This window comes from Vanessa tameamea, chromosome 3 (assembly GCF_037043105.1).
Source record: "Vanessa tameamea isolate UH-Manoa-2023 chromosome 3, ilVanTame1 primary haplotype, whole genome shotgun sequence".
Lineage (NCBI taxonomy): Eukaryota > Metazoa > Arthropoda > Insecta > Lepidoptera > Nymphalidae > Vanessa > Vanessa tameamea.
The window spans coordinates 2529340-2552139 of NC_087311.1; the positions used below are offsets into that span (position 1 = coordinate 2529340).

Here is a 22800-nt window from a genome sequence, read left to right on the forward strand (position 1 = left end):
CTATTACCTCGGGATAGTGGGATATTTTTAGACTGAATAAATTGTGCTCTTTACTTTTCTATGCATTTGTTTTTTTACTATGTATCCTGTATTTTTACTATGAATAATTTCGTGAAATTTATTTATCGTCATATATATTATTAATCGAATGAGGCAATGTAATTTGAATCAATACTCTAAATAAAATTTATAGGATACTACTTGTCGCCCGTAACTTCGTTCGCGTTTTAATCAGGTATTAGGCTTATAAAATACCTATGTCGTTTCTTAAAGTTTAAACTTGCTTCATATCAAATTTCGTCAAATTTGGATTAATGGTTTGGCCGTGAAAAAGCAACAGACGGATTTCCTTTCGAATTTATAATACTAGAATAGAGAACTTACCCAGGAATCAATAATAGTATTTAAATGTCATTTTTTTATGAAGAGATCTTTTTGAAAAAGGTTTTGTTTTAGCATCCCACCTTACAAGTATTAGGAAATAAAATTCGCCTTATTATATTCGTACGCCGCAACTATGTACAACACTTTTAGCAAAGACAAAGACCGACCGCTACAAACGGCTCATACAACTTTAATTTATATTGCATACTATTAATGTAATATAGTTTATTTATTGTTGTTAATATTTATGAAAGTTTTATAGCTGAAATGAGATTTACAATATTAACGTACCATTAGTAAACCAGTACTAGGAGTAGTAGTGTCAAAAGTACCAGTAGAAGCAACTATTTTGGTTTATGTCGTAGAATTAATTAATTAATTTAATATAATACTATACTGTTCGTATCCCAAAATAATAATTATAATTACAAAAATAATAGTGGTAACTCTACTTCAAAACCTGTCGACCAATTCACATAAGAGCAACGTGGAATAAAATGCAAAGCCTTCTCCACAGTAGGACGTGCTCACTCCCAGCGTACAGAAAAGTGACAGACTTTAGTTAAATTTTAATTATAACTTTATTTTGCTGATTTCTATCGATCGTAAATTTTACAAAATGATTATAAAAAGATGATGCCATAAATTGCGAGTAGAACATATAATTTGTTCTAATTCTTTGTGTACAGGCGAAGGGGTTATATTACACGTCCGCAGTCCTGTTGTAATCTCGTTGGAAGCCTTACTCTACCTGCTTTGAAACCCTAATTGGTTTGTAACTTAATTAAACACATGCAGCGGGAGCGAGTGTTTTCATTAGTCGTTTCGAGATCGTTTGATTATATAATGGTAGTTAAAAATTTACTCTAAGTTTACTTAGTCTTAAATTAAAGAATTATATTTTGTAAAACGATAAAAATCTGCCTATTTTTAATTGTTATTAAAGTTCTAGTAAAATATTAATTGCACTTGAATTGCATTATATTTAAATTGTGTTGAATTTTAATTTAATTTAAAAACTAAAAATTAATATTCATTCAAATTTAACCGATAATTATAAGATTTTTAAATTAACAATTATTACTTATTTTGTGGTAAAAAAAAGTGCTAACATTGTACACGTATGAGAATAATTTATAAAAAATTTAAACCGAACTCAAAATTAGAAACAACTAGTGAACTAAAAATAAAAAAAATATATATATTTTTTAGGAATTACGGAAAGGAAAACAAAATTCAAAATCGGATTTGTCTAAGATATACTTAATTCAGTACACACGCCGACAATTTTTTTGAGGTCGGTGTCAGCACAGCGTCAGACGCGTGTTAATATTTTTTATTATTTATTTAATTAAGTTTTTTTATTTTTATTTGTGTTTGTTCTGTGCTGATTGGTATATTTTCTAACGAGTAATTTACCTATATCTCTGAAACCACTGGACCGATGTTTTTAATGAAACTTACTCTGTGCCCTAAGTTGAAGTGTACCTAACTTAAATTAAAAATTATCATCTCGATACGACTTTTCGTTTTTGAGAAATTCGTGGGCAAACATACAAACACAGAAACGTACACTTAAGATATTAAGCACACGTGCTTTGATGCTTAAATGGATCATCATACTCAAATATAATTCAATTCTTACAATGTTACATAAACACATATCGAACTGATAACCTCCTGTTTTTTTAAGTCGGTTAATAAGGTGTAAAGTTGTCTATTTCGAACGATTTGACACTTAATGGCGGTTCAGCGAGCAGATTCATAATTTAGTTTTCATGTCACTGTGTGCGCACGCATTATTAAAATATCACTCTCTTTATTTTTAATAATAAAATCTTCTACACATAAATATATAATAAAAGGAACTCAATTAAAATACGATACTAGTTTAATATTAAAATAATTCCAAATATACTACCTACCTAATGAAAAAACATAAAATCCGTTAATGTTCATGAGATCCTGGTAACTTTAAAATTTGTTCAGACGAAAAAAACTTGAATACTCTTTTCATTAGTTAGAGTTAGAGGCACGTAGGCCATTTTTTCCCATATAAGTACCACCTTCAGCCTCCTAACCCATGATAGCATTGCTTTTGTATTTTTCCGAGTCCTATACCGCAAATCGTTGACAATGGAACATCTAATTTAATTATAAGACCTCTCGCAGTATATATCTACAGTCAGAGGTGATTAGTATCAGATGACCTATTTTCTCGTTTGGCTTCTTACTGTCCATATAAAAAAGTTAGTAAGCCAGTATAAAACTGGTTGGTAGCGCGAAATTACCTGCTGTTCTTGGTTGAAAATAAACCAAATGAAAGTAGAGGCGATTTCAACGACCTTTTAAATTAAAACTTCAAGTTGATTTTCTCTTTAGGACATCATTTATATTTAGCTATAAAAAAAATACATAATATTTAGTTCAGCTTCGTCTTACACTTATTTTTTTTTATGTTTAATGAATTGTAAAACCAATCATTTGATCTTCACAATGTACCAAGGATTTTTATTGCGATCAAAAAAAGAGTTCAGTCGGATCTCGAGTTTTTAATGGTCATAATTGAGCACTTCTCGTACCTTCCCGCTTCGAGTTCAAAGTGTGCAATTATGAATTGTGATGTAGTTTGTGTTTTAGGTAGACACATTTATGGATTAAGTGTACAAATAGACATTCCTAAAGAGATCGAGTGGCTGAATCTCTTACTCCTACGGCATCGTTGCTTATGATGAGTCGCAAAACGTTTTAATAAAAAAAAATTCAGCACCGTTGGTAGAATTTTGACAAAAAATAAGAAAGTGTACATGCTTCTCTATCGGATAAAGATTTTTGTATTATAATATTATAAAACTAATAAACTCCTTTTAACTTTTCCATTTAATAAATATTCTGTAATATTTGTCGGACTGCTGGACAATGTCCTCGTCTACTCTTAAGAATTGTATTTTATTCTAACATTGTGGACAGGCCTATCTTAATCCAGGGTGCAAGGAGTACAAAAACCCGAGCGCCAGGCGTGGGGGCTGTTAATGGCCATTCTTGGACCATTGAAACCTTTTTTGGAAGGAAGGCGCTATCACTAGTACGCTGCTTAAACCTGAGTGTTTATCATGTTTGAGACGTGATTGGACATTCATGAGATTTTCATACAGATTTTAATTTACGATCTTCGTTTCCGTTCCGTATTTTATTCACTGGATTATGTAAAGTAAATTTTAAAGTATATTCTTATTAAAGAAACAAAAAAGACTTTTAACAAACATTTATATTCTGTGAGTGAAATGAAAACATAAGTCAATTAACAGAAGCACCTCGTCGTACGTCTAAGGACCTACGTTACGAGCACGTATTATAAAATATGATGCGATGATGATGGTTAATTTATAGTTCTTAAGATTTTCAACTCCAGTACTTAAAGCCGTGGTGACTTCAACGGAATATATAATTTAATATTAATTATAAACATGATTGATTGACAAATAATCTGTTAAAAGAATGTGTATTGTGACAGGGTTCTATAATTTACATCGGCCCCATTAAGTAACAACCGTGTAATTCTGCGTCCGGGGCTAACTGATAACGGAGTGTAAGTTGTCCGAGCTGACAGCCGCCGGATTTATCAGCTTTGATTGAGTTTATTTATATAGTAAATAGTTAATTGAATTAGTCCCGTCAAGTTAAAACATTCTGTTCGTAAAATTGCTTCTAGTAAGTCGGTAATTTTGTAACATGCCTTTGGTATTGTTAGTAATTAAAATGGACTGCTCCATTGATCTAGTGGTTACAGGTTGTTCCCGAAGTTTTGGGTTCAATTCGGATTCAAACCCAAGCAAGCACCACTGAATTTCTACCATTTTCATGTTGTTAATTTGTGTTTATAATTCATCTCGTGCTCGGCGGTGAAGGAAAACATCGTGAGGAAACCTGCATATGTCAAATTTCAACAAAATTCTGCCACGTGTGTGTTGGAATATGCTCCAAATTTTCTCTTCAAAGGGAGAGGAGGCCTTAGCCCAGTAGTGGGAAATTTACAGGCTGTTAATGAAGATCACGAGTAAATATCGATAAAAATAATAAATCATGCAGGAGCATTATTTATAAATCAAATTATAGTCATCAACTAATAAACTCATAAACATCATCAACTCGTAAACAATGTAAATGTATATATTATAATCGTTATTTAATCATTTATGATACATTGCTTATGTAGGCTCAGCGATCACGATTACTGGATAGAAATATCTTAATATAATCTATTCCCCAAAGAACACGACTTGTTTCGGAACGAAGAGTAATGTGATGTTCGAGCACAAGGATTACCGACCTACTTCATTTTCTAATATAATAATGTAAGTTGTAAGGATTTTTGGCGAGTTGGTTTATAAAATTACTTGAAAGGGTTCACTTCATCTAACTGGTTTACCAGTTCATTACTCAAATCAAAAGGATTTCAGACTCCGCAGAATAATAAATTATTTACAGCTGAAAACAATTTGGAATTGAGGAGAAGCAGACTCATGGGAGCTGTCATAATAAACCGTGCGATATTGGGGCTATAGCCCCAGCGGGTTTGTTTGGAATTATCACTTGTAAAAATATTGTGAAAGTACTGTACCTTATAAATATATTTTTTGTTTCACGTTTTAGTGATATAACTTATTATATTGTTTTTTAATTCTAAGTACTATAAACTGTTAAAACATTGATAAAGTTTTGCTGAAACGTACATATATAAACGATACATCCAAATTTGACATTGAATTGTATTTTTTTGACCGCGCCTTACTAAGTGTCTTTTGAAAATAAATAAAGTGCGTCAAAGTGAACTCTTGTCAGAAAGAAATACTTTTTGCACCAAGAACGTAACATGCAAAATAATGCCATTAAATTTGACCTTGAAATTTTATTCCCATCATGCCAAAAAAAGGCACCAACTAAAGACACTTTTGTGTGATTTTATATTAGGACATTCAATTGAACCATATCGTTGTAATAGGCTACTGTTACTGGCAAGCGACATTGTTAGAAGTATACGACAATGTTATATAGTCAATGCAAACCATGGGATCTAAGGTACACCTTGGACATACATGTCCATATATGATACCATCTTACTTATATTATATACTACCATTCTGATCTCATGGTAATTTTTACTATTTTTCGATTCTTAGCGGGAATTATTTTAACGGTTGTGGTTGAGAAACAGAAATATATTATTTTACTTGTGACGATAATATAGTATTTTTAAAGTTGATCACTTTTTATTTACAGATTTTCTCGGCGATTAGCACTCATGGCCGTATAAAGGTAAGTTACGCACTATTGTACATAGTTGGTCCTCCTAACCGGATTTTGGTCTAACTGACTACGCAAAAGATAGTACACACACATTCGAAGATATATAAGGCGATACTGCTACTGAACGTTCTTAGAAATTGGGTGAAATGTTTACAAGGGTGTATTAGAACTGATTTGCCAATTATTGACAAAAAAATCCATTATTATTGACCTGACTTAAACTTAGGACCTCGTTTTAAACACAGACACGTAATTTATGTACTATTTCAAAATTATTTGCGGTTTGGATTTCAAGCCACAGAAGACTTAAACTTTGATTGCGGACACGTATGATAACATTGCTAAAAATGATAAGTTTTTTATGACAAGTAATAATGGTACAGCAATCCCTGAACAAATATTCCGCATACGTTTTTAAACAGACTTTGTCCATCTGAACCTACATATTTTGTAATAATAATATATTTTTTCAAATTAAATATATGTAATTATATTAATTACAATTATGAGACTATTTAATTTCACATTATATATTTCCGAACAGATGGTATATGGATATGTTCCTATTCTTAAATTTATATTTAAGTCAATCTAAACATAGCTACACTACTTATTCGTCTATGAACTTCATACAAATACCAGAGGAATGTATTTACAAGGTTCTTCGTACCCCATTAAACCTAACAACTGCGGTAAAAGAAACGTTAGCCCAATACTGAGAAACTGCTCGCTGTCTAAGGGCCCTATTAACCATATAATAGAGGTAGCTCACGAACCTCCGCGCCTAGGGCATAGTGCACACGCTAGCAAGAACCACTAAACATTAAATTTAAAATATAAGTATCACTGTTATAACCGTATATAACTAATAAGTCATTCAGTTCATTAGTAATGTATTTATAATAAAACCTCGCGATTGGATCTATAAATTAAGAGTTTATATAACTTCCTGTTCAGTGTGATCAGTTAAAATTGTTTGACAAAAGTCCAGCTATAATTATTTCCTGTCACGCTCAATTACGTTATAATTATTTAAAAGATACAATATAATTAATTGTGTTATTTTAAACTAATAAAAAAAATGCATTAGGTATTTAAATTTGTAAAATATTATAAATGTCAGCGTTATTTTGTTTCTACGCGTTAAATATATCGATAACCATGACATTTGACAAAGTAATTACTAATGACTTATTTAAAAATATATATATATAAGTATAATTATATGTGTAGATTGTCAAAGTGAGATAATGTAAAGACGACTACCTTTTCTCAAAGTCGAAGAAGTAATCGAAAATCAATTATACAATAGAAATATTAAAATTTGAAATAAGAAGGCAGAAGAATCTATAATAGGTTGCCCGTACGAAAGTAGTTACTACCGCGAACATTGGTACAGTAAGGAATGTTAACCATTTCTTGCACTGTTATTTGCACTAATATGTGATGCTTATGCCCCTTGTGCCGGTAATTATACTACAACACGCATTTACACACACATACTCATACAAACATATACACTCACAAACACTACCCGCAAACGAAATCTATTTTGCTATAAAATAATTGATAAAGTTGTGAGGTACTCAGACGGTGTTTAAAAAGCAAAACAAAACTTAAAGAAGTACCTTACGTAGTATAACTGCAGTTATATTTAATGTTTATTTATTTATTTTTATTAGGACAACCAACAGTAGATACAATATTACATTAAAATTAAATAAAAAAAAAATACATTTCAAAACTATCTAGGCAAAAGTTCTACTACTTACAGGTAGTCTCACCATGCACTATCATATTGCACTATATGTATTAAAAATATAAATTAAATATAAGCAATAATTAGAGATAAGAAGTATTTTCTAGGTATGCCAATATTTATATATAAATGGAGATTCTTTATAATTTCTTACAAAATGTAAGCTGTGAGCAAACAAGCCTTAAGTTATCTAGAAGTTAGCTACTTAGTATGACTGACCTAATAAATGTTGTGTTCCAAGTTTAACAACCACCAGTTTACCATTTTCATAGTATGCAGATCCTTATCTGAAACTGTGAATCTTCTGGACCTTAACTAACGGCCTGTCTTGTACATATAACTATGCATACTTAAGATTTAGCGCCGAGACATTTAACCTACCAATACATCGATAGAATTTGACCCCAGCTATAGTATTGGATTTAGAGGTATTTTAAGGTACTTTGGGGCTCATTTTACGAATTTCCCATTGGATTTCGGAGGAGTAAGCGACAGCTGTGATTTTTTTTATTCACGAAAATACTATAGGAGTTCGAAGATAAAAAAAAAATATATTTAACTCTAGAATAGAATGACAGTCGTTTGTTTTACTTGTTATGTAACAAAGTATATGTTTACTAACAAATAATGGCAAATGTTATTTTGTTTGTATACACGAATTCTTATAGAGGTTAATTGAACTGTACAGAAGTAGATGTGTTACAACGCCATCTAGCGGCGATTTCCAACAAAATGGACGCCCAGACGGGCTTGCTTAAAGCTCTACCAACGAGTAAGTAATAACTCGTATTAATTTAATTACGTACCTTTTATGACTTGAGATATCCAAATGTTTTTCGAAAAAAGTTTCATTGAACACATTAAAACAATTTAAATGGCTTTGAAACGAATTAAGAAATTAGTACATCTTTTATATGGTCATAATGCTACATTAAAGAAGATGGCATATAACTAAAGGCACTGAGAACTTTTACTTACACAAAATTAATTCTGTTAATGGGATCATAATAAATGAAAACATTGAGTCTGCAGTCGAAGGTCCGATCACCCTATAAAACTTTAAAGCTGGAGATAGTCCTGATAAACTATATAGGTATATCTCAACAGAAGGTTCAATCCGACGAAGGAACAATACGTTTGTTAAAAAACTTTAGTATTTTACATTTAGTAAAAGAGAAAAACGTAAGAAAATACTTTCGCTTTCTGAGAATTTAATTTGATCTTATGACATTATAAGTTATAGTTCTAAGCCCTTTCGTTTTAACAAGAAAAAGCTTTTTCAAGCTTTTCTGAGCGTAAGAATAAATGAATATAGTATTTCCATGAGATCTGCTCTGGACATCGTAATACCGAAACTGGTACAATATATTTTAGACAAAATATATTTATGAAATTTTTGAGTTTAGAAATGTTATATAAACAATAACCACTTAATACAGCAAATCACTTCTCATTTCATACAAAATGCCTGTATAAGGAAGGTAACGTAAACGCTTAGATCATTTCCTATATCATTTCCATGCAGTTCGTGGTTACATCTCATTACTGCGTAGATGATCTATTACGTAACCAGACGCAAACTCAGGCATATTAGATTATTGTTATACGTATAGAACTTCGCACCGGAATTATCGTAGATTTCCGTTTATTTGTTCGGTCGGGTTTCCGTCTCCTGTTTTACTCACATTCACTAAAATTACAAGCAAACTGATTTGTTACGAAAGATAAACTTCACGTTGTGGTAGCTATGGATTTGGGCAACCATCTGGGTACCACCTAATACTAAAACTACCGCCAAACAATAATAGCATCTTAATTCCAAGGCTTGATGGCGCATATGATATTAGGGATGCTTAATATTTCTTACAGCGCCAATGTATATGGTCTGTGGTGAGAACTTACTATTGGGTGGTACAGACTGTCCGCCTACGTATTTTATTATAAAAAAGATAAATCTATTAATACATAAAAGGCAATTAATGTATACATATCATACATACGATCAATATATTTAATACACAACGCAGAAGTATGACATAGAGACGTGATATTTGGAGGGTATATAATATTATAAAGGCGCACTAAAGGTTTTTTTTTATAATAATTAAAATATATAGGTTAACTTTTATTTGAATACAAGCAATTTTTATATTCATAGTATGTTCTTGAGTTGAGATAAACGTATTCGACAATTTTCTTTATAGAGACGAGAAAAACAGTGCGGGGTTTAATAAAACGGCATCTGAGGAATGGACTGGTCATACTTAAATCGATAAAATTCTAAATTTCGCGCCCTTACGGCGATTAGTTGCAAAGATCAGATATATTCTTTCAGGTCACATCAAGTCGTTGACCTTAAACTTTGCCTAATCGACCCGTTTAAATTCGGTTAGGAGTTCAATGAGTCCAAGGTAATTAGTTCGGAATCCATATCTTTAGGTCGGAAAGAAGTTCGGACGGAAAAGAAGAAAGGATATCTTGCTATTATATCTATCTAAATATATCTCATCTGATATATCAGTACATTCATCTCAAAAATATATACTTCCATCTTTAAATATAGGATATTAGTTGTCGCCTGCGGCTTGGCTTGTATTTTATGGGTTTACCAAATTTTATCAAATTCGATTCAGTAGTTTGGCCGTTGAAGAACAACAGACAGAGAGAAGAAGTTACTTTCGTATTTATGATATTATATATATAATTGTAAGTAATGTAACAGCCTGTTAATTGCTGGTCAAAGAGATCCTGTTATGTAGGATTAGAGCTCATTCCACCACGCTTCGCCATCACGCTTAACCGAGATACGATGTACGACATTTCGCCTTAGCGATTTATATAGGATTAAGCATGTGAAAACAGTTTTACTTGATTTATCACTAAATTTGAACCCGCGATCTTTCTCTAAGGTAGACCACTGGTTCATATCGGCTGTATATATGCTAAGCCTTTATTTCAAATTCGCAAATCTACTCTCAAATCAACAGAACCTAAGACGGCTAATGAAGATTGCAACATATACGTAAATAATTACGCGTCCGTCCGACCGCTTATGAACATCTATCAACATCATTAGGAATGTGAATGGATCTGAATCACATCTCACTTTGGTCCATTTCGATTAATTTCATAATACTACTTCGTGGTAGGGCTGTGCAAGCCCGTCAGGGTAGGTACCACCCACTCATCGGATATTCTACCGTCATACGGCAATAATTAGTAGTGTTGTGTACGGTTTGATGGCGTATTGGTGTGATGTAAGGAATGGTTAATATTTCTTACAGCGTCAATGTCTCTGGGCGGTGATGAATACTTACCAACATGTGGCCTATTTTGCCACTCACCCACCATTTACTTATATAAATACATAAAAGAACATAGCATAGAAAAGAAGCGTATTGGTTTTAATTTTCACACAGAAATATTAAAAACTAAATAACTAAACAATATAACATAAGGGATGTACTAACACAGAATTACAATGCACAGCAGCATGTTCCTTACTTCTCTTTTATTGATAATGTGTACAAAGCTTAATATTTTTAACGCGAGCGAAGCTACGGGCGACAACTAGTTACTTATATTAATATGCAGATATTTCAAATTATTATTATTATTACATATTATATTATATTATATTATATTATATTATATTATATTATATTATATTATATTATATTATATTATATTATATTATATTATATTATATTATATTATATTATATTATATTATATTATATTATATTATATTATATTATATTATATTATATTATATTATATTATATTATATTATATTATATTATATTATATTATATTATATTATATTATATTATATTATATTATATTATATTATATTATATTGTGAGAAGAAATTTTTAATGTATTTAATTAAATATATATTAAAAATGTCTGTGTTCAGAAAATATTAATAATAATAATCCTAATTTCCCTTCCAGTTAATCGTAAAGCTTCTAAGTTCATCAATAGCTTGTTGTTGAGTTCGTAATTGTTAATCTCAACGCTTTAGGGTTCCCATACATTAAAAAAAAATATATTTTTTGTAATTTAATTTTTTTACGTATTTTTTTTTTGAAGGCAGCGACGATTGAAATTTCATAACTCAATATTTTCAGTGTTTTGTTTTTTATGTGATGCATGGTACGATTGCCATGACGGTATGAGGTACGACAATTTCTTGAGGCTATTAGTAATAATTATATCAATAATAATAGCAGATGGCGTAAAAAAACAATACGGTGAAAGCTACCGTACATTTTCCTGGAAAATAATATAATGGAAAAAAATATAATAAGGTATACCTAATTAAACAGCGGAAACATTTAAACATAAATAAGGATTGTACAGTAGATAAATACTTATAATTTTAGTAAATAATTACTTCGAACAACAATATTATTTATATGGCAAGATATATTATTATACTTTTTGCTAAATCATTTGTTACTTGAGCTTTAATTGCAATGCTAGTATAAATATTTGCAGGTTTAACCAACCGTGTAACATTAGTCCAACGGTTATTAATTCCAACTCAAAAAGTAGGTGTGTACATTACGCAACTGGTGGTCAAATCAGGTCATGTCAACCTTTGGTATAAAAGAGCCCATATTCTGAATCAATACGTAAGAATTTAATAATTTTTTTAATTAAAATACTTAATAATATATAGAAATTGAATACTTTGTCTCTTACGTTTTTAATTATTTTTACTTTGATGCGTATTGCATAGTGTTACGTATTGATAAATACCATGCGTACCAAAAGTTCGTGACCTCTGCTTCGACCCGTTAGTGACGAAATAAGCTTTGTAATGCAACGATAACATCTCAACTGGTTCTGCCTTAACCATATTTTGGTTTGCGGAAATTAAAAACTGGACAATGGGATGATTAAGAAATTACATCGGACGTTGCCTTCTTGTCTCTGAGAATACATAAAATGTATTAATTAAATTATATAGTAGGTAATTATCGTTGGAACGAGTTTAATTTGTTAAGACATTTTAATATTTTTTTATTGCTGAATATAAGCCGTTCAGATTTTATTTTACAGGTAATTTTCAATAAAATTAAATTACGATTGCTTTTTTATTTTAATATCATCTAAATATACCGCTAATTTGTATAATATCCTCGTAATGTTTATTTTTTATTTACTGAACAATTGGCTACATAAATTGAACGCTCATCAGTCCACCGACCATGACCAGACCACGGATTGGTCATTGGACCATAAAGATTCAGAAGCTAAATTTGTTTTATTTTGACTTATATATAATCTAATAAAAAACTCTATTTGTGTGTTTCAAAGTTGGATTGCATTTCAGTTTTTTTTTATTTTTTCTAAAATATAATTTATCGTTTAGTTTTACAAAATTTTTAACTAATTAATCTAATTTAAACCATCATTGGTTGACTATTACGTCATCTCCTGTTACTGACCAATGACTATTCAGATTTAGAACTCAAATAGGTTTTAATTTGATTAGTGCTTCATAAACTGAATTTCAACTTAAATGAAAAATTAGTTACGGACTAATTATTTTTAGTTTTCGTAGAGTCTACTAACTCTAATACAAAAGTATCTTAATATATTAAAATTAAAATCAGTTGATATCGAACGATGAACATAAAAATAATTATTTAATTACACAAAACATGACATACTTCTAAACTTTATAAACTACGATGAAGTTATTTATAAACGAAGCCGACGTCGCTATCGAATGAAAGTAAATACTGACTGAAACAAAACTAAGTCTGTAGTAAGCCTTTCTATACGTAGTCGTAGCTGGCGGCAACGCTGACTGCAAGCCATTTGTCTTGACACCCGTTGAAATACGCTGAGAGTCTGATATTTATTGAAGTCGAAATTAAGATCTCAAATTTGCTACACAATTTTCAAGTGTCTTGATAAAAAAAATAATAATTTAAGCGAAAGTTTTAGTGAGTGTAGAATGATTTAATTGAAAATGACATGTACTTACATAAATCAGTACCGTGAACTGTCGTGTCGTGCCTGATTGACGTCCTATCGAATTATGAGAGTAAGGGAATATGTGTCATGTATGTATGTAACTCCGATTTTTGTATGTAATTCCGATTTTTATTTAATATTTGTATTTTGTTCCATAACTTACAAATAATTTAAGTTTACCCTCACAAATCCTTAGCTGTCGTCAACACTCGTTTGCTCAATTTGTTTCGATATCCGCTGTTGAGAACACATGCTTTAGGAAATTAATACATATACAATAAAAATCATAAAAAAATATATTGTTGTATAATTGAATTTGTTCTAAAAATGTGTGAAGATAAGTTTATTGGTGTGCAAACAATCATTTTTAAAATAATCGTTTGGATACCTCCATATAAGACTACACAGGAACAGAAAAAACATTACCTTATTATTTATTAATATTACCTAAACCATATATCCTGCATCAAGAAAAAATTGAGTTGTATTATTTCATATGGATGTTTTCAAAGCCTTGGAATTACAATTAGGTAATTATATACATTATTTCTTCACTTAATAAAAATATAAAGTTAATATTATTTAATTACCCATTACTAAGAAATAAGTACCTTTGTCGTTTCTTTAAAAAATCGATTAAACAGAAACAGTATCTTGTTTAATGATCTTATTAAAAATAACTTCTTACGATGGCGTGTCAATGACCGGAATCCCTTATTTCATTATTGCCAATACGTAACGGGTCTTAATAAAAGTTGAAGAGAAAAAAACGCCTACTATAGCACGCAATCGCTAAGTAACTACGACTGGCGGACTGTGTACAGTTTTTCTAGACTCACTACCACACGACTACACAGTAGTTAGTAACAAACATAGCAGTCAAATTAAATTGATAAGAAATACAAATAAATAAAATAAAAATTAGGGCAAAATGTTTAGTACTAATTGAATGATTAAGTTTTGATAAGTGTATAATTAGAATTATATTCTATAACTACATGACTGTTTAGCTCTTGTTGTTCTGAAGAGAAAAACATATATATTTATTGTGCAATACAAATTAATTAAAAAAATTTTTTTTATTAATATTTCGTGTCCTAACCTCCAAAACTTTAAAATTAGTTTAGAAACATCGTAAGCTTTCACGCAAATATCCTCGCGTTTTATTATTGGTTTTCAGCTCTTATTAAAGAATCTACCTTTAATAATTATTTGAATTATACTTATAAATTATACAGTAATTATCTAATCGATTAAGTATTCAACAACTGATTTAGTCTCTTTTATTTTATATCTTACAATAAATCTGAAAAAACATAGTAACTCGGATTTTTTATGTTTATATTAAAGAATATTTTATGATGAACAAATAAGACTTAACTGTACTTAATTGCTTGTAGTGCCGCAAGAATTTTTTTATAACAATATTATGTAGAATCTTGAGATAATGCCGCTACAATAGAAAACAAAACTATATCCTTTACTCCGGCTCACAATATGTCTCAACTTCCCCACCAGACCAACACTTTTGGGACAGGCGGAGTGCTGGATGATTAAGCATCTTATCTGCCCCCTTCATACGTTTTGTCAACAACATACTGTAAACAAGAAGGATACAATGTAGTATGGTTCTTATGTTGTACGTATTAAGAGTTAAAATAGAAGTTTAGTTCGTAAGTATTCAAGTGTAAACTCCAAACCTTGTGGAATTAGTTGATGGTACACGCGGGAGATAAGCGCCATTTACACATCAAGTTTTACGTTTTTCAAGGTTGGAAAGAATGCTCAAAAGTTTCACCCTTTTCGTCTTTGTTCTATACAGGAGCGGGAAGGCTTTGTTGGAGTCTCTGCGTGCAGAAAATTCTAGAATCTGACTAATTAATATACCTTTTGTATATAAATTTACTTCATACTAGATATAAACCTCTAATAATTAACGCGAATATTGGGGCTTATTGGTTTAATTTAGGCAGCATATTTAAAATTTGAACTTAGGATACATGGAAATTTGTTGGAGTGTAATTATAATGAAGGTATTAAGTTGAAACGTTTCAAGATATCGTTGACTGTGCCAACAATACATTGAACAACGAATTCCAAAAACAGGTACATTTCAGGTAAAAAAATATGTTATAGCGATAAAAGACTCAGAATTCATTCGGTAGGGAAACCACAAGTACTCGTCAAGGAGTCGACGGTCGAGGAGCGGAAAGTATGCGGGTATCAAAACGTGTGATCTGCAATGACGGGTAGTACCTGATGTAGGGTGACTAGTTTTAGTATTTTAATCATTAACATTTTGTTATAAAAATAAACCCGTATTTATACTTTTTAATTAAATTGAGATAAAATGTTTTCAAAATGTGGTAATATTTTGTTAATTTTAATAAATTGAAATGTCTTCCTAAATTGCGTAAAAGAATCACACGATCTAACCGTATTGTAATACATACATACATATTAATCGCAGACGATTATTTTAAATGAATAATTAATTAAAAGATCCCCTTCATACACCCGTATAAAAACTCAAACGATTCCTTTATTTGCCAAAGCGTGGATTCAACAAATATCCGTGCAAAAAAATCTTGTACGCCAAACAATCCTCGGCACAGATACCCTCGTGTACTCCCTCGGGGGGTTACAGGGGGTAAGAGAGGAGGCGCCTTTGTCTGCGTCGTCATTACTTTGTCAAAGGTCCTTGGAAAGGCGCGATTCTTAGCTCCACGCGAGTAGATAGGGGACGTGAGTAGGCTTCTGCCTTACACTTATGTTTTGGTTAGCTTGCAGGGTTCAGGCATTGTTCTCTTGAGCCATTAGCTAGGAACTTATGTTTTGAGTTATGCTTTGAATATGAGGTAATTTACATACTAGTTGGAAGTTAAGACTCGTTTGAATACTACATTACCAGTTTGGAACTACTATTGTTGTACATTTTGTATAACTTTTAGTTCACGAACAATGAATGATTGAATTATAAAAACGAATGAGAAGTGAGAATCTCTAATTCGATGGTGAAGGAAAACATCGCGAACAAGCCTTTATTCGGAGTCGAAGTTTGATAAGTTAAGTCGAAGTCGGAGTAGACGCATGTGATTCTATCACACGTTTAGCCACCAATTCGTATTGAGCAATCGGGTGAATTTAGTTCCAAGTTTTCTCTTTAAAAGGATATTGAGAGACATTACATTTACAAACTGTGACTTTACATTTTAATTTTTATAGAAGATGTTGGTCAATATTTGGTTGGTTATTGTGAACTTTTTTTTGTTTTTTTTTGGTGTTAGTCGGCGGACGAACACATGGTCCACCTGATGGTAAGTGGTACCGCCCATAGATAATGTAATAAGAAATAAAACAATTCCGTACATCGCCAATGCGCCACCAACCTTGGGAACTAAGATGTGATATCCCTTGTGCCTGTAATTAAACTGACTCAGTCACGCATCAAACCGGAACGCAACATAGTGAATACTGTTATTTGGCGGTAGAATATGTTATTTTTAATAGAACTTATTTTTAAGTTACCTTTACCGATTACACAAGGATCATTGTAATAGATACCCTTTAATTCTACATAATACTATGTAGTTCACTTAAAATAATTATATTTATCAGTAAACACGCTAACTGTCCCCTGGCCCCTTGACCGACACTGCTTTGAGGTTGTTACGTATTACCTCCGCGTGCCACAAGCGAAGAGATTAAGCGTATTGTGTATAAGAAAAATTAACACTGTTTAAAGGAAAGTGCTAAAATATTATTTTCTTTTTGCCTGTAATTGCACTGGGTCACTCACACTACCAATCGAAACAATACTGCGTAATACTCTTTCGCGATGGAATATGTGATACCCATACATGGTAGAATTCGATATATCTACCCCGACGGGCTTGCCCCAAGCAAATACTTAAGAAGTATATACTTAGGTACATGAAGTATATTTTGTACTATTTTTTATCAGGCGTTAAAAAGTATATAAAACATACATAAAATTATTCCTTTAAGCTATTTTATATTTAATATGCGTACATGAAGATATATTCTTATTTGAATTATATTCTATTCTTATGAATATGATAATAAGGAAGACTACGGCTTCCTAAAACATATTAAACTTCCCTTAATAAATTCAGAATAATCAATGATAGCACAAACGAACGAACAAACTACGAACACCGCCATGAGCAAGTTGCAGCCATAATACACCAAAACCTAGCTTATCAATAAAAAAAACATTCCGAGAAAGTACCATATTATAATTATAAGCCACAATCAGTTCACGAGAACAATAGCTATAGGATTTACTGGGATAGAAGTATAGTTATCGATAAAACCATTTACAACAATATGATTACAACAATAGACCAGTCACGATGCTAGAAAACCAAAACACATAGTTTCTTTTTTGGTACAAAAAAATTAGCAAACATTTTTCGCTACAAGTATGTAACTTGTACAGTATCATTACCGAGCATGTTTTTGCTTGGAGTCAGGTATTCAGTTATGGTTGTATTCATTGATTGACTTACCGTGCACGGTGTACCGTATAGCGGTCACTTGAAGCTCACTGGCACAGTTACCGGCTCATTATTATAATCAGCATGATTTTTCAAATATCATTAAGAGAAGATCATATGTAATCAAGCAATCAGACAGTTCGTTGTGTTCTCAAATTATATTTATTTTTATGTTACCGTATTCTCTCAAAGTTGATAGTACATACTTGTGACTAGAAAATCAATAAAAATATTTTAATGTATGACCATTGTTTCCGTTTTTTGTGAGCAGCTACTCGCAACAAACGGTATAATGAACCCACAACATAGCCTCTTTTATGTACTATCACAAAGGACATATATTCTTATTGAAATTATACGTTTTTTGGTGCATTATGAAAAAACGTGAAAGTGAATTTTTATGCGCGCGCACAGGGTGACGTTTGAACTACATGATAACTTTGCCCACTAAACCGCCAATTAAATATCACGTCGCTCGAAATAAATAACTTCGCACCTTAACGATCATATTTAACAAATTTTTATTACAAATTTAAATTGTGAATATTTAAATTTTGAGTGAGTGTTAAAATCAAAATTATAATTAAAATATTATTTTTAAGTATGCCTACATAAGCACTTTTGAATCGTCATTATACAGTGTTGAATTAAATGAAAAGCTACCACCGGTTCAGAAAGTAGACTCTTCCGAGAAGAACCGACAAGAAACTCAGTAGTTGCTCTTTTCCACCATTTTAATTACATACGAGTAGCATGTAAATAAAGTACAATTAAATTTGTATATAGACTGCGTATAAATTAAGAAATATGTGCTAAGTCCACGTTTTTGATCTTTATCTATACATATAATAAAATTGGAGTGTCTGTTTGTAATATTAAAATAACCCATTTTTACTAAATCCATGGTATATATACCAAAAAATTTTTTACAATTTTTGTCTGTCTGTCTGTCTGTTTGTTCCGGCTAATCTCTGGAACGGCTGAACCGATTTTGACGGGACTTTCACTGGCAGATAGCGGATGTAATAAGGAGTAACTTAGGCTACTTTTATTTTAAAATTATATATAGAATCAAAATAAAATCACGCTACAATATCCAAATAACTCAAACAACGCGCACGAAGTCGCGGGCACAGCTAGCCATTAATATAAAATATAGAAAATTCTGTTGAGTAATTTGCCTTATTTATCAATGTTTTTTTGACATGAGATTTAGATTTTTATAGTAGTGTTAAAAAGAGGAAAGTACATTTATTATAATAATAATTATTATTTTCTTATTAATAAGTTGATTGTTATTATTTTATTCTTACGCGCGTAAATACACGCCCCTTTACTTTTTAATTGCTACGACCTCTTTGCCGGCTTTATTAAGGGAGAAGATCCTCATTTGGTACCTTTATATATATATAGATATTTTATGTGTTGGAGCCTTTTATGAGTCCCTTTGCGTCGGGCCCAACTCAATTTGATTGTTATGTTTTTCTTTGAAGCGTATTCAGGAAGATCTTTGAAGTCGGTTTTAAGCTTAAAAGTCAACCTCCGTAACAACAAATCAACAACAAAAACGAATAGGTAGGTATATGTGTATAATAACTAAAACAGATCTTATTTCGATCTATGTCTTAGAATAGTCATTGTTTCATTCTCAATTTTGTTCCGTAGTTGTGCTTTATTTTAATGAACTAATTCTAATAAATTATGTCCTTAATAAAGGCGCCCATAGAACCTGATATTCAAGTAGGTGCTTATTGTTTTATGGTTGCGATAAACTGCGAAACCTTTGTAGCGTTTTACAATCGTTAACACTCTCGTTTGTTTCTTGTAAGATGGCGCCTGAGACTGATTTTATCGCGGTGTAATTTTTATGATTATATAATCTTTTAATACAAATAATTGATTATGAATACACAAAGTTAATATTTGTATTAAATCTTTAAATGAAAAGATTGATATTTTGTAAGAAATCACAAAGTATTCTAATCTGTGGTGAGATATTATTTCATGTAAATATAACTTTAATGTTATAATCAATTAAATATTATTACAGTCATATTTCTTTTTGTAATTTCACAATGGTTTGGTGCGGTGACTTTCGAGTTTGTTCTTACAGAATAACTCTATTGTCCTTAATGACTTTTCTAACGTCCGTTTGACATGGTACTCGAACGTTTTTTTAATGAATACTGTATATCTAGTAGTAACTTATGGTACAATAGTTCCTTACATATAAAAGGTCTAACTACGTATTTCAAGGAACAGCTTAAACTGTAAGACGTAGAGACTCTTTTGCTTCGTAATTTAGAGACGTACTATGACTCAATTTATTGTTATTATTTAAGGTATCCTATAACTAATTTCAGAACAAATAGTTATGGCCATGTACATTATTTTGAATTAGATCAACGTGGGACACTGAATGTGAACATTTTTTTAATGAGTTGCATCCTTATAATGTTTGTAGTAACCAAATGTTCGATACATTTAAAATATTTTGTTGAACAAAACACAAGAAATTTTATATTAAATGATAATATATCGTCGTGTTATTAATATTAAATACGCAATTTTGACTATTAAGTAGTAAATCATTTGATTTAATAAGACAAAATTTGCAATTGTTGAAACATTTTTATTTCTTACTTGCAAATCTATAATTGAATATTTTCATTACACGAACAAAAACATTTCGAAAACTGAATACAGAATTTTTACTCGAATTGGGTCAGTATAATGTCCTGTACATATAGATACATAAAACCTCATCGATTTTCTCTCAACGTATCAACGATTATACGAATTACTATATTTATACATGCAATTATTCCTATCGAGTATGCACAAACAGTTAAACAGAACGCATGAATTGTTGTGCAACAAACATAACGGACTCGAATGATATACGCACTGAGTACTCTTACTGACCGCTGGATACTCGGAACAATACATCGATATATTTATAAAACCACCGACTACGTGCACATAATATTTGAACAGAGTTAACAAGACATAAATTGCTATAAACTATATACCATATAAAAGCTCAATATTCACTTGTGTTCTTTTCGTAATACGACAGCAATAATCTGATGGTAGCTAATAACCTTGTAAAATGACATTTAAAGCCTATTGAATAAAGTATATTTTAAGTTTGACATCATGCACAGTAATTAGGTAATTCAAGCACAAATGTGATTAAGTAACAGTAGTTCAAACTTTAGTTTGAAGTATTATAGTATGTAGGCTCTTGTATTGTGCATATTTTTAATATAAATTAAGTCTTTTTTACCAATTTTCTCCACCTTGATCTGCAATGGAGACTAACCAACTAGGAATGAGATGTTATATCGTATAAGTGCAGCCTGTCACCTCTCACTCTAATAGTCTTAAATGAAGCAATCTGAAAGGACGGCAAAGAGATTACGTCAGACGTCGTAAGCATTTTTCAAGCAACGAAATTTAAGAGATCAGTCTTTCTAATGTTTTAGCGCGAAAAACCTATAGTGCTGATTTATAAAATTTTGTATATAAATACATCCTTATTTCATTTTATTTTACATCTATTTAAAAAAATACTGATATACAACGCACAGCTTAAATGGATAATGAAAATATAGCCAATATTAGGATGAAATTTTGCAAAGGAATTACAGAAAATATTATTTTTTAAATAGATCTTCTAAATGTTGAATGGAGAATGAAAAGTTGTGTGGAAATTCTGATCTTAGAAACATATATATCTGTATTTAGGTGTCAGTTACTAATTTTTTTTTTAATTCACTAATATGGTGAAACTATGTATTAATATTTTTAATAGAAGATCTCCTTTACTCAAAGTTAGACATTTAGAAATTGGTGCTTAGGATATCCATATATGAGAAAGACTGTTCTTAGAGCGTTTTTTATATTCTAAAGATTCTTTACTTTTTTAAACAAAAAATCCAAAGGGGTTCGTTTTTTTTCATAGATCGACTGAACATCCGATTTCTAGGACAAAACATAACTCGTTACGTCTCTTACGCTTGATCTACTCGCGATTCAGCAGAGCTCATAAAATAATCGACGCGTGTTCCTCACACGTCGTATAATTATAATTCTGGTCACTGCTAACTCTGATATACATTCAGTTCGTGCGTTAAAGATGCAAATTAGTGCGAAAGAAATATAATACGAGGGTGTATGCTGAGTGGCGTTATTTGTCAGTATATTGGAATAAACACGTGGATGATACAGCTAACAATGCTTTTACAGCGATTATTTAGCGCCACATAAGCGCTGTTTTGCACAATTAAATTTAAAATCAGTTCCTTAACATAAGAGCAGTCAGCATATGTGTATATTAGTAATCACGTGGTTTTTTTTTAACAATTTTATTTCTTGTCATTAAATTATTCTCAAAAATTGTTACCTTATTTCATTGACTATAATTTAATACATAATATATATAGGCAAAATAACTTCCGGGTGTCGCGGGACACCTCTGGTTTATTTCCTTTTTTATGTTGGTATTATTGATAATCCGACAGCCTCTAAAACAATAATGAAACGAAATAACATTTAGGGACAATAATATCACGTTATATGACAATCATATTATATTAACTTACGGGTCACCATAACGTTTGAAAATGAAATACTCGACTAGTAGACCCATTAAATGTTATGTGGACATTCAGATCTTGCTTAATGAAAAATGTTATCCAGTTACATTTATATTGAATATTATTGTTCGAAAAGACTAAGGACAATTATAATTTAATTCATCTTTTATTAAATATAATTATAAACATTGATAAATTTTTCTTTGTCTCGTTCCTTGATATCGTAATGTTAATGT

The 22800-nt window shown here is 30.9% G+C and overlaps 1 protein-coding gene across 1 annotated transcript in view; it reads left to right on the forward strand.

Annotated features, from left to right (window-relative positions):
- LOC113397098 (protein shank) overlaps positions 1-22800 on the forward strand; it is a 205527-nt gene that overhangs the window by 35079 nt on the left and 147648 nt on the right. Inside the window, exon 2 of the mRNA XM_064219700.1 lies at positions 5665-5700. The gene's annotated coding sequence lies outside the window, so the exon portion shown is untranslated. The remainder of the gene's footprint in view (positions 1-5664; positions 5701-22800) is intronic.